The sequence below is a fragment of the Bos taurus genome, chromosome 18, assembly GCF_002263795.3.
Source record: "Bos taurus isolate L1 Dominette 01449 registration number 42190680 breed Hereford chromosome 18, ARS-UCD2.0, whole genome shotgun sequence".
NCBI lineage: Eukaryota > Metazoa > Chordata > Mammalia > Artiodactyla > Bovidae > Bos > Bos taurus.
In genome coordinates this window covers 30,042,363-30,054,965 of record NC_037345.1, presented here as the reverse complement: position 1 = coordinate 30,054,965, position 12,603 = coordinate 30,042,363, and the positions used below count along the sequence as shown (strand labels likewise).

Here is a 12,603-nt window from a genome sequence, read left to right as displayed (position 1 = left end):
GTTGTTTCATTGATATTGGGATTTGTGTTGACATTTTAATCATGAATTATGCCTCTGCATCAGTCCTGTGAACAAGCCTTGATAAATAAATTTAACCTCATTTTGCAAATGAAGAAACTGAAGCCTTGCAAGTTGCAGTATCTTGCTGAATTCTACTACCACTAGTATAGAGTAGTAAGCTGGATTTAAACTAAAATCTGAATAATTTAGGGGATCAAAAGACTATGGACATAGGTTGTAGGTATTTCATTAAAGAAAATCACCCCAATTCTCAATATATACAACAGATTTTCCCTGACACCAAATGGAAAATTAATTTGAAGAAGAGTCCAAGTCAATTATTGTGTGTCTTTTGACTCCAAGGCCTCGCACCCCCATGACCCTGAAGCATGGCTGTTAAGAAGATTGCCCTCTTTGGCGCCATGGGAGGACCAGGCTCACCACCTGGTCAGGCGATGCAGGTAGGCTCTGAGATGATAGTGCTGGTGTGGAACACCTCCTCCAGGCTGCCTGCAGAGGGTCCCAGCCAGCCCACGTGATAGAGGGTGATGTCCAGCAGGTGGCTGACATGACTAGACTGAGGCTGGAAAGAACGCCATCATCACGCTGCTGGGCACCAGCAGTGATCTCGGTCCTCCCACAGTGATATCTGAGGGTGCCTGGAACATTGTGGGGCCATAAGGGCCCATGACATGGACCTTGGCCTTCCTACTGTGGGACCCATGCAAGGTGCCCCCAAGACTGCAAGATATGACCAATGACCACAGTCGGATGCACAAGATACCGCAGGAGTCAGCCTGAGTTTCATGGCTATGATGCTGCCACCTGAAGGAGAACAGCTGCTGAGTGGGGCCCATACTCAGTGACCCTGGATGAATGAGGGCCCTCAAGGTCATCTCCAAACATGAATTGGGCCATTTCAGGCTGTGCTGACTCACTGCCAATGAGCACAATGGGAACAGCAACTGCTACTCCCACCAGTACCAACTCTTTCTTGCAGGACAGCACCCAATCAGTCTTGAACCAAGAGCTTCAAATTAAAAAAAAAGAAAAGAAGAGACCCAAAATGCAGTTAGTACCTTCCTTTTGTAACTAGTACCTAGACAAAGCAAACTCTTAAATCTCATGCTATTCAGTAGCCCCAGAAATATAATATCTATTGATAATAGATTTTGCCAATTTATTACAGTCAATTTATCACCATGATTGACGATATTAAATGTGGTATCCCATGCATTAAATGAGCCCTCCAGATGATCAGAATGAAGCCTGTGGGAGGAGGAACACACTCTATTAGTTATCTTTTTCTGACACAGTGCTGGCATCAATATCTTCAGAGTATTTGCTGCCATGCACGGCTTCGCTTCATCTGCACCAAAACACTTATTTTTCTTTCTTTATGCTCAGTTTGGTTCTTAGTTCAGCTAGACATTTTTTTTTTTCTTTCTTCCCCAGCAATAGACATCAGTGGATTGGTTACAGAATTAAGTCTCAGAAGCACAAGTACAATACTTTTTCATTGAATCCACAAGACAGAAATATTCATAGCAGTTAATAGATTTCTCCAAATTTTACATGTAGTCTGGCTCTAATCCACACAGTCAAAGGCTTTCCTGTAATTAGTAAAGCAGAAGTAGATGCTTTTTCTGGAATTCCATTGCTTCCTCTATGATCCAGGGAATGTTGGCGATTTGATCTCTGGTTCCTCTGCTTTTTTTAAACCCAGCTTGTACATCTAGATATTCTCGGTTCACGTACTGTTGAAGCCTAGCTTGAAGGATTTTGAGCATAGCCTTACTAGCATGTGAAATGAGCACAATTTCTGGTAGTTTGAACATTGTTTCGGCACTTCCCTTTTTTGGGATTGGAATGAAAACTGATCTTTTCCATTCCTGTGGCCACTGCTGAGTTTTCCAAATTTTCCAAATTTGCTGACATATTGAGTGCAACACTTTAACTGGTGCTGGAGAAGACACTTGAGAGTTTCTTGGACTGCAAGGAGAACAAACCAGTCAATCCTAAAGGAAATCAATCCTGACTATTCATTGGAAGGACTGATGCTGAAGCTGAAGCTCCAATACATTGGCTACCTGATGCAAAGAGACAACTCATATGGAAAAGACCATGATGCTGGGAAAGATTGAAGGCAAAAGGAGAAGAGGGTGGCAGAGGATGAGATGGTTGGAAGGCATCACCAATTCAATGGAAATTAATTTGAGAAAACTCCAGGAGATAGTGAAGGACAGGGAAGCCTGGCATAGTGCAGGCCATAGGGTCACAGAGTCAGACACTACTAAGGGACTGAAAACAAAGTCTGGCTGTGACCACTCTTTATAGTCATACTTGGTCACTTAGATTTAGGATGCAGCCCTCAGGCAAAATTTGAAGAAGCAATACATGTTTTTTGTTCTCAATTTTGCCTTGCTCCAGCAACACACTTTCTCAACTGTTTCATTTCAAATGAGTTTTAACTAAGGGCCCTTTTCTATATGCAGACAATGGAAGAGCAGATGGCACTTTTTCCAGTGTATCTTAGCCAAGATTCCACTCTGGAAACACAGGCAGTTCTTGTTCAATAGCCCTTAAAAAAATTGGTACAGTTCATCTCACTTGATTTCATGTCAACTATGACTTAGAAAAGCCTTGAACACAAGTTCATTTTTCATTTTTGGTAATAGTGACCACGGAGTTCTAACTTTACACTAGGTTTTTAACATTCTTTATGTCAAATGTGACTGGAAATCTACTAAGTAGACACTCTTAATACCTCCATTTTATTTTCCTCTCAGTCTCATTATTTAGCTTCAAAGAGATTGAAAAAAAACAAAAACAAAAAACCCTAGATTCTAATTGATCTCTTAATGATTAAGTGAGCTCAGACAAATAAATATTTTACTTTGAAATCTTTGCAATGGGGATATATGACAAGAATTAGGAAAAGCCAAAACATCAAGCTAATACTTCTGTTTTCCCTTCTTTTACCCAAAGCAGATATTGTTAATCATGTACTGCACTCTTTCTCTCCTAATAGTACTTAAAGACACATAGCTCTTTGGGAAGTTATTCTTACTTTACAGACCTTGAAAAGTTAGATAACATATATTTACATACCCAATACTTGGCTACCTTAGACATCTCTTCCAAAATCTCACATTCTGGATTTCAAGGTATGTCTGCCTCTTAGCTTTTCTACTAATTGAAATCTGTCATTATATATGAAGGGGCTTCTCTGGTGGCTCAGACAGTAAGGAATCTACTTGCAAAGCAGGAGACCCAGGTTCAATCCTTAGGTTGAGAAGATGCCCTGGAGAAGGGAATCACTACCCACCCCATTATTCTTGCCTGGAAAATCTCATGGACAGAGAAACCCGGCAGACTACTGTCCATGGGGTCGCAAAAACGTTGGCCATGAATTCCGTCAAATGTCTTTCACCTGTCTTGTCACTGTGATGGGTGTTTAAGTTGTGTGTGTGCCAAGTTACTCAGTTGGGACTGACTCTTTGTGACGTTGTGGGCTGTAGCCCACCAGGCTCCTCTGTCCATGAGGATTCGCCAGACAAGAATAATGGAGGAGGGTTGCCGTGCCCTCTTCCAGGGGATCCTCCTGACCCAGTGATCAAACCCAGATCTTTTTATGTCTCTTGCGTTGGCAGGTGGGTTCTTTATCACTACCATCATGCAAAAGTCAATAAAAGTCTCTTGCCTCAAAGGTATATCTAGTTATGACTTTCTTTAAACAGCTTATTTTCATTAAGGCAGGAGCATGTTTGAATTTACTCTTTAAATTTATGTGAGGAGAGAAAAATCTTTGCTCATTTGAATTTTGAAGCATATATTTCCTCAGTGAAAGATTTTCATGAAGGCAGACACAGCAGGCAGAACCACTGTCCCAAAAGATATTTTTGACTTCACCCCTCATGTCAAGCATGACTGAAGTGAAGACCTTCATGCTTGCAGCTACATTTTTTTTTTTTTTCTGCTAACAGTCTTTCTCCTTAAGTACTGTGACTGCGTATCTCCATTTCCTGCCTTAAGGATTCTGAAAGCATCCATCTGTCCCTCTGCTTCATTCCCTATTCACTGTGCCCTTAACACTACCACCAAACTTGGTCAATTTATAGCAGAATTGCATAGAATCCACACTCAGAATAGTCCCTGCAATTGAGTGACAAAAGGCTAAATTAGTTCATCTCTTGTTTCTCTGTTTGGCTTAAACCCAGAAGTTTTCTGGGTACCCAGAATCTCAGGAATAAGGTCCTAGAACTGAAACCCAACCCAAGGGTGGTGCTTAGCAAAAATATGGGGTTGCCAAAGCTTAGTTCAGGCTTAGCAAAAAGCTGTCAAGACAAAGGTCATTTGGAAGAGTTAGAGATGAGAGACAAAAAAAACCTATTGGAGTGGGACAGATGCTTGAGAGTAGTTGAAGCAGTAGGTGATGGGAAGAAATCCAGTCAGGCGAACAAAATATTAAGTAGGTGGCAAAAGAGGATATAGCAACAGCAGCCAGCGTGGTAAGCAAAAGGAAAAACTTTTGGTAAGTCACTTACTGTATTTATTGAGCTTGTATGTTTTCATTTTTTCCTACTGTATGGTAAGCTCCTTTAGGGCAAGAGGTATTAATATATCTAGTCCACTTTTAAACTCTATTGCTATGAATTAAATTTCTATTACTATGTTCCCATGTAAATGCTTCATAGATGTTTGATAAATTTACATAAGAAATAAATGAATGGTTGGATTCCATCATTAAACCATCTTCAGGCTCCCATATTTCCTTCTTTATGTTATCTTTCAAGTTTTTACCACTTCAATAATTTTAGGATTTCCTTTTCATGAAGCTTATTTTACTCTTTAAATTTTGTGTAAAAAGGATTATTTTTATTATGAGAATGATAAAGAAAATTAACATAGTCTATGTATCAGGGCAACCTAATACAAATACTAATACAAAAACAAATGGTCAGAGGAATATTTTAAGATTAAAATTAACAAAATGAATGGGAGATTGTGAAAGATGAATGGTGGCAAATGCTGAGAAGCACAGCATTATGTTATCAAAGTACTCAGACTTGTGACTTATTATCCAATGCCAAATGTTAACTGCAAAGATGCCAAAGTATTTAAAAATATGGCACATTTAAAGGCCAGTCTTATCTATATTACTTGGGCACATTTAAAAAAATTATCAGTTATTTTCAAAATCTCAAGGGCCATTAATGCATTTAAAATGTATTAAGGAAGTGGCTTGGAACAGTGACTTTGACAGTTTATAAGACGTCTTATAACTGGGGATATATAATAATTTTTCTTTAACACACACAAAAGGCTTCGAATAAATTGCCTTGTCCATTGGCTAGAATACAGTGAAAGTGAAAGTGGCTCAGTCATGTCTGACTCTTTGTGAGCCCCTGGGACAGTACAGTCCATGGGATTCTCCAAGTCAGAATACTGGAGTGGGTAGCCTTTCCATTCTCCAAGGAATCTTCCCAACACAGGGATTGAACCCAGGTCTCCCTCACTGCAGGTGGATTCTTTACCAGCTGACTCACAAAGGAAGCCCAAGAATACTGGAATGGATAGCCTATCCCTTCTCCAGTGGGTCTTCCCAACCCAGGAATCAAATGGGGGTCTCTTCCACTGCAGGCAGATTCTTTACCAGCTGAACTATGGTCAGTATTCTGCATCTTTTTAGATATTCAAGAATGTAGATATTCAGGAGTTACAGGTAGATGCCTTGGAAAGTGGTTGAAACCGTTAATGTTAACATAATGATCAGGTGTGGAGTAGTTCAAAAGCAGACCTCCAATCTTGAGGAAGATAGTCCCCAAAATTACACAGGAATATAGCATCCTACCTGAGTATATAAATGAAGCAGTACCCTGTCCTGTGGCAACCCACTCCAGTGTTCTTGCCTGGAGAATCCCAGGGACGGTGGAGCCTGGTGGGCTGCCGTCTATGGGGTTGCACAGAATCGGACACACCTAAAGTGACTTAGCAGTAGCAGCAGCACCCTAAATTTATGGTTATTGACACTGGAGGATTGGATTAGAAGATAAATATTCATTTCATACCAAATTGCAAAAATACAGTGCCCTATGATTAGGTTTCCTAGAAATAATTAGGAGAGAGCCTGATTGCCATGTAAAGGGCCAAGTCCAAGAATTTATGAATAGGAGTATTTTTTTAGTCACTCTTTAAATTTATTTGTAAATGAAGGATGATTACAGTATTGTGCTGGTTTCCGCCATACATCAACATGGACCACCCATAGGTACACATGTGTCCCCTCCCTCGTGAGCCTCCCTCCCACCTACCCTTTCCCATGCTTCTAGGTTGTTACAGAGCCCTGATTTGAATCCCTGGGTCATACAGCAAATTCCCACTGGCTCTTTATTTTACATATTTTAGTATATATGTTTCCATACTCCTCTCCCCATTCATCCCACCCTCCTTCCTATCCACCCCTTGTGTCCATAAGTTTATTCTTTATGTTTTGTCTCCATTGCTGCCCTGCAAATAGGTTCATCAGTATCATCTTTCTAGATTTCATATAGATATAGATATAGATATACAATATTTGTTTTTCTCCTTGTGACTTACTTCACTCTGTGTAATAAGCTCTAGTTTCATCCACCTCATTAGCACTTGCTCAAATACATTTGAATAGGAGAATCTTTGAAAGTGAAAATCACTTAGTTGTGTCCGACTCTTTGTGACCCCATGGAATTAGTCCATGGAATTCTTCAGGCCAGAATACTGGAGTGGGTAGCTGTTCCCTTCTCCAGGGGATCTTCCCAACCCAGGGATCAAACCCAGGTCTCCTGCATTGCAGACAGATTTTTTACCAGCTGAGCCACTACGAAGCCCAGGAGAATCTTTAGCAACATAAAATTAAGCTGTCAAAACACATTGGTATACAGAATTGATTCCTCTGGATTCCAGTTCAGAAGAATAAACGTTATATCTAATTAAGTCTGCACAATAATTCTGTGAGTATCTCCATTTTAGAGCTAAAGAAACTGACTTATACACCAAAGGAAACACAGTGGCTTAAGAATCCCGTAGTTCCATCTATTCATTATGTACCTGTAATTATGTCCCTTTCTCTCTGCATTTCATTATTCCCATCTGTAAATGGAAGAAAAATAAAATTCACATCTCAAAAAAGTATTCATCCTGATCTATCACTAAATATAGGACTAGGAGTACACGCAGAAAAGGGAAAGAGAGAAATGGATGATTCAATATAATAATTGTATCCCTCAATTAATTGGTTATAAATGTAAGTTCCCTGTATAAAAACAAGTTTAATGTTGGAATTTTGAGCACTAAAATCCTGTTTCTATCTTTTTCTTCAAGTAAATCCACACACAAATGCTGGGGATTTAGTATAGACCATACAACACAAGTTTGCTCTTGCCCCCTGCTGAAAATTTGCTTCATTTCTGATCTTGTCTGCAGTCTGTACCATTTATCTCAGTGACAGCAAAAGAAACTTGGGATTAGCTATTAACCAGTAAACAGTATAGCCCCCAAGCTTCTTGGCAGTGACACCTGGAAATACAAATAATCACAGACTCCCTAGAGTAGGAGACCATGTCCTTGGTCAATGAGGTGAGAAGAGGACAGAGGGTAATGAGCAGACCGCCTAGTATTTTTCTTATTTTATTCCCCTGCTGTTCTAATGTGAAGCCAGGTTAAGGACATAGGACACATTTTAGAGATTAGTTATAGTTAAAATTATAACAGCCAATAAGATTTAATGCTTAAATTAGGCCCATATCATTTATTAATTTATTCATTCATCCATTCAGTCATTTGAAAAAATATCTACTGAGCACCTTCTTTGTGTCAAGTTTGGTCAACAGCCATGAAGGACACAGAAACAAATAGGGTTTCTGGCTTCAAGAAGCTCATACCATAGAAGGGCTGTGCACAGTAAACATTTATCCATTTTTTCACAAATAGTTTTATGTGCCTAATAAATCATAAATGGTCAGTGTACAAGCTCTGAACAAAAGAGACCACGTGGAGTTTGGAGTATGAATTCCTACCTAATGAAGCTATCAGTTTGTGGAATGTTATGAGGAGTCTACACTGGTTTTCCATCAGCTCCTTTCAGTTCAGTTCAGTCGCTCAGTTGTGTCCGATTCTTTGTGACCCCATGAATTGCAGCACGCCAGTCCTCCCTGTCCATCACCAACTCCTGGAGTTCACTCAAACTCATGTCCATTGAGTCGATGATGCCATCCAGCCATCTCATCCTCTGTCATCCCCTTCTCCTCCTGCCCCCAATCCCTCCCAGCATCAGGGGCTTTTCCAATGAGTCAACTCTTTGCATGAGGTGGCCAAAGTACTGGAGTTTCAGCTTCAGCTTGTCAAATTCATCCTCATCCTCAGGGCCTTGGCTTTTGCTGTCCCCCTTATCTGGATTGCCATTCTCCACCTCTTCATGTGATTGGCTCTTCTCTCATATTTAGATCTCAATGCAAATCTTACCTTCTCAGGGATTAGATTCCTGGCCAGCCAATGCAAAGCAAACGTTGCCCCTTCCCTTGCTTTTTCTCATTAAACTTGGTTTCCTTGTTTTCAAAGCATTTAATATAAAAAGTGTCATGTTTATGTATTTTTTGTCAGTTTATTTATATGTGTTCCCTATAAATACATGTTGCTTGAATGGATGGCTTGAATAAATGAATAGTTCAATAAGGACATGGGAAAGGAGCATCTTATCCTGCCTGCGAGAGAAAGGAAGACCTCATGCAAAAGAGTGTCATCTTCCATGAGAAAAAGTTATGTTAAACCAGAAACTGGCCAAAATAGAGGTATTTCCAGGCTATAGAAGCACAATGTTCAAAGGCATCACATACGAGGCAGTGTGTCAAGGTGTCAAGTGTCCCTGGACTTGTGATTATATGTTTGGAAGTGACGAAGGAGGCTGGATAGAAGGCAGTGGGAAGACCATGACGACACCAATTTGCTAAGCAGCCTGGACTTCATCCTGAGAAGAACAGGGAGCCACTGAATCATTTTAGATGAGGTAGCACAAACACAAGACTTGCATTTCACAACAACTGATGTAGTAGTAAGAGGAGTTTCCTAGGTGGCACTAGTGGTTAAGAACCCACCTGCCAATGCAGAAGACATAAGAGATGAGAGTTCGATCCCTGGGTTGGGAAGATCCCCTGGAGGAGGGCATGGCATCCCATTGCAGTATTCTTGCCTGGAGAATCCCATGGATAGAGGAACCTGGTGGGCAATGGTCCATAGCGTCTCAAAGAGTCAAACACGACTGAAGCCACTTAGTATGCCTTCATGCACGGAGAGGTATGTTGCTAGAAGGTAAACATGCAACAGGTGACTTTAAGTCTCTTTAAATTGTACTTGAAGCTAATGCCAAGGGAATGAATTAAAACTCTAGAATGGTGGAGATAAGAAAATGTGAATTCATTTATTAAGAATGTAGATATTATGTCAAATGGTAACACTGTGGGAGTGAAAGAAAATAATGATGACCACAATTCTACCTGGAGTATTGTGTAGTCATTTGGGACATTATAGTTCATAAGCCATGGGATTAGAGTAAGTGAAAGAAAGCAGATATTGGGATTGCGGAAAAGAAATTATTCAGTAGAAACTTGCTCTCTTTCCAGTGGCCTTGGGATATTAAAAAGAAACTGGCATACATTTATCAAAACTGTAGAGAGTTCATATTTGGAATTAAATTTGGAGTGAGTATGATAATTCAGTTTACCCATTGAAAGACAAAATAGATTCTCAGGGTGCTTTAAATCTCAAACTGTCCCTTAAGTATGATGGCAATACATTCTTATTACCTAAAGATTCTTATCACTTAATTTATCACTATTTTAGAAAAGGTCTGGTTAGGTCAATTTATCTCTAATTCTGAAAGTCAGTAATTGAGTAGGAATTTTATTTCTGCGTCAACAATCATCATATGAAGGATTGACTAAAAATATACTTATCAGTGGAAATTATAAGGGCTATGGCAACAGGCAAACCTGGGTTTAAACTGTGCTTCTCTTTCTGTCACTAGATAGATCTTCTTGGACAGGTTTGTTTGTTTTTTCCTTTTAAACTCCTCTGTGCATGTATTTTTTTCATTTTAGCACGAGAGATAGTAATGAATTTAGAGTATTGGTACAGGAAACCCTGATAGCATATATATGGCCTGATGCAGTGAGATAGTCAATAATGATTCTTAATTAATTTCATGATCATAATGATGTCATCATGTGGTTCAGACCAAAATCTTCCTTGGAATAATAAAAGTCAGCTCTTCTGGCTTTTAACAACAGCATAGCAGGGCGTTTCTATTCCAGTCCTCATTCACAGAGATGGGCCCTTTGCCTTTTGCAAAAGGGAATGCCAGAATGAAAAGGCTGAATGACTTTTATTTTCCTATTTCTGTATAGCACGAATGGTGTAATGTTATCAGTAGAGATAATACTGCCTGTAAATAGCTCTGAGTGAATTTGGTTGGCAAAATCGCGGGTGAAGATTGACAGGATCTTAAACAGCAGTAGTCAGGGAGGCCGGGGCTGGAGTATTGACAGCGGGTGATTTCGTGAGTAATGAAGAAGGTTATATGATTAAGTTTCCCAAAGCGTGCAGCGCCTGCCGTGAGCACTTGCTGCCGATCACCACCCTTCTGTGCTGCTGACTAGCCTCACTGCTTTCCAGGCAGGATCAATAGGATTAGAGGATTTGCACAGAAAGCTTGCCTGTGGCTTCTTGTTAAGGGTGTAGGGTGCCTTATAGCTCTCCTCTCTGGCGGTTTGCAACCATTCCATGTATTAATCACATACAAAGTCATCTTTTGGCTCTATTTTATGACTATTTTTCTTCTATTACTTTTTTTTTTAAGAACTTCAGACTTACCTTTAACCCCCCTAAAAATAAGATAATGCCCAAGACAGCACCCAATATGGCCAAATCCTATGCATTCTTCTTCAAGGCATAGCTCTTTTGTCACCTCCACCAGGGAGCCTTGAGGTCTTGGTTAGAATGACACATTGTGTTCCTAACTCTTTGTACATTTGCCACCTGGCAAATCACCTGCCCATACTTGTTTTCCTCACTAGATTGTTAACTTCTCTGACAACAATTGTGTTTTATTAATCTTTGTAACCTCTCTACCTGATTATATATATCCCATAGTATATGTTCAATGAGCATTTGCTCATTTTTTAAACCATATGCTAAATACTGTAAATGAAATTAATTTATTCATTGGTGAAAGAAGAAATATCTCAGTACCAACCCCATGGAGTTGTTGTGAAGATAAAGTAAGCTTCAGAGAGGTTTTTAAAAATAGGAGCTAATGACAGAGGTAAGCAGTGAGACCAGTATTCAAATATCAGATCAGATCAGATCAGATCAGTAGCTCAGTCATGTCTGACTCTTTGCGACCCCATGAATCGCAGCACACCAGGCCTCCCTGTCCATCACCAACTCCCAGAGTTCACTGAGACTCACGTCCATCGAATCAGTGATGCCATCCAGCCATCTCATCCTCTGTAGTCCCATTCTCCTCCTGCCCCCAATCCCTCCCAGCATCAGAGTCTTTTCCAATGAATCAACTCTTCGCATGAGGTGGCCAAAGTACTGGAGTTTCAGCTTTAGCATCATTCCTTCCAAAGAAATCCCAAGGCTGATCTCCCTTAGAATGGACTGGTTGGATCTCCTTGCAGTCCAAGGGACTCTCAAGAGTCTGCTGCAACACCACAGTTCAAAAGCATCAATCCTTCGGCGCTCAGCCTTCTTCACAGTCCAACTCACACATCCATACATGACCACAGGAAAAACCATAGCCTTGACTAGACAAACTTTTTTTGGCAAAGTAATGTCTCTGCTTTTGAATATGCTATCTAGGTTGGTCATAACTTTCCTTCCAAGGAGTAAGCGTCTTTTAATTTCATGGCTGCAGTCACCATCTGTAGTGATTTTGGAGCCCAGAAAAATAAAGTCTGGCACTGTTTCCACTGTTTCCCCATCTATTTCCCATGAAGTGGTGGGACCAGATGCCATGATCTTCGTTTTCTGAATGTTGAGCTTTAAGCCAACTTTTTCACTCTCTTCTTTCACTTTCATCAAGAGGCTTTTGAGTTCCTCTTCACTTTCTGCTATAAGGGTGGTGTCATCTGCATATCTGAGGTTATTGATATTTCTCCCGGCAATCTTGATTCCAGCTTGTGTTTCTTCCAGTCCAGCATTTCTCATGATGTACTCTGCATAGAAGTTAAATAAACAGGGTGACAATATACAGCCTTGACGAACTCCTTTTCCTATTTGGAACCAGTCTGTTGTTCCCTGTCCAGTTCTAACTGTTGCTTCCTGACCTGCATACAAATTTCTCAAGAGGCAGGTCAGGTGGTCTGGTATTCCCATCTCTTTCAGAATTTTCTACAGTTTCTTGTGATCCACACAGTCAAAGGCTTTGGCATAGTCAATAAAGCAGAAATAGATGTTTTTCTGGAACTCTCTTGCTTTTTCCATGATCCAGCGGATGTTGGCAATTTGATTTCTGGTTCCTCTGCCTTTTCTAAAACCAGCTTGAACATCTGGAAGTTCACAGTTCAC

The 12,603-nt window shown here is 40.2% G+C and overlaps 1 pseudogene; it reads left to right on the top strand.

The window, feature by feature from the left end:
- The first annotated feature begins 389 nt into the window (after positions 1-389).
- On the top strand, positions 390-1,041 carry LOC785976 (flavin reductase (NADPH)-like; annotated as a pseudogene).
- The last annotated feature ends 11,562 nt before the right edge of the window (positions 1,042-12,603 follow it).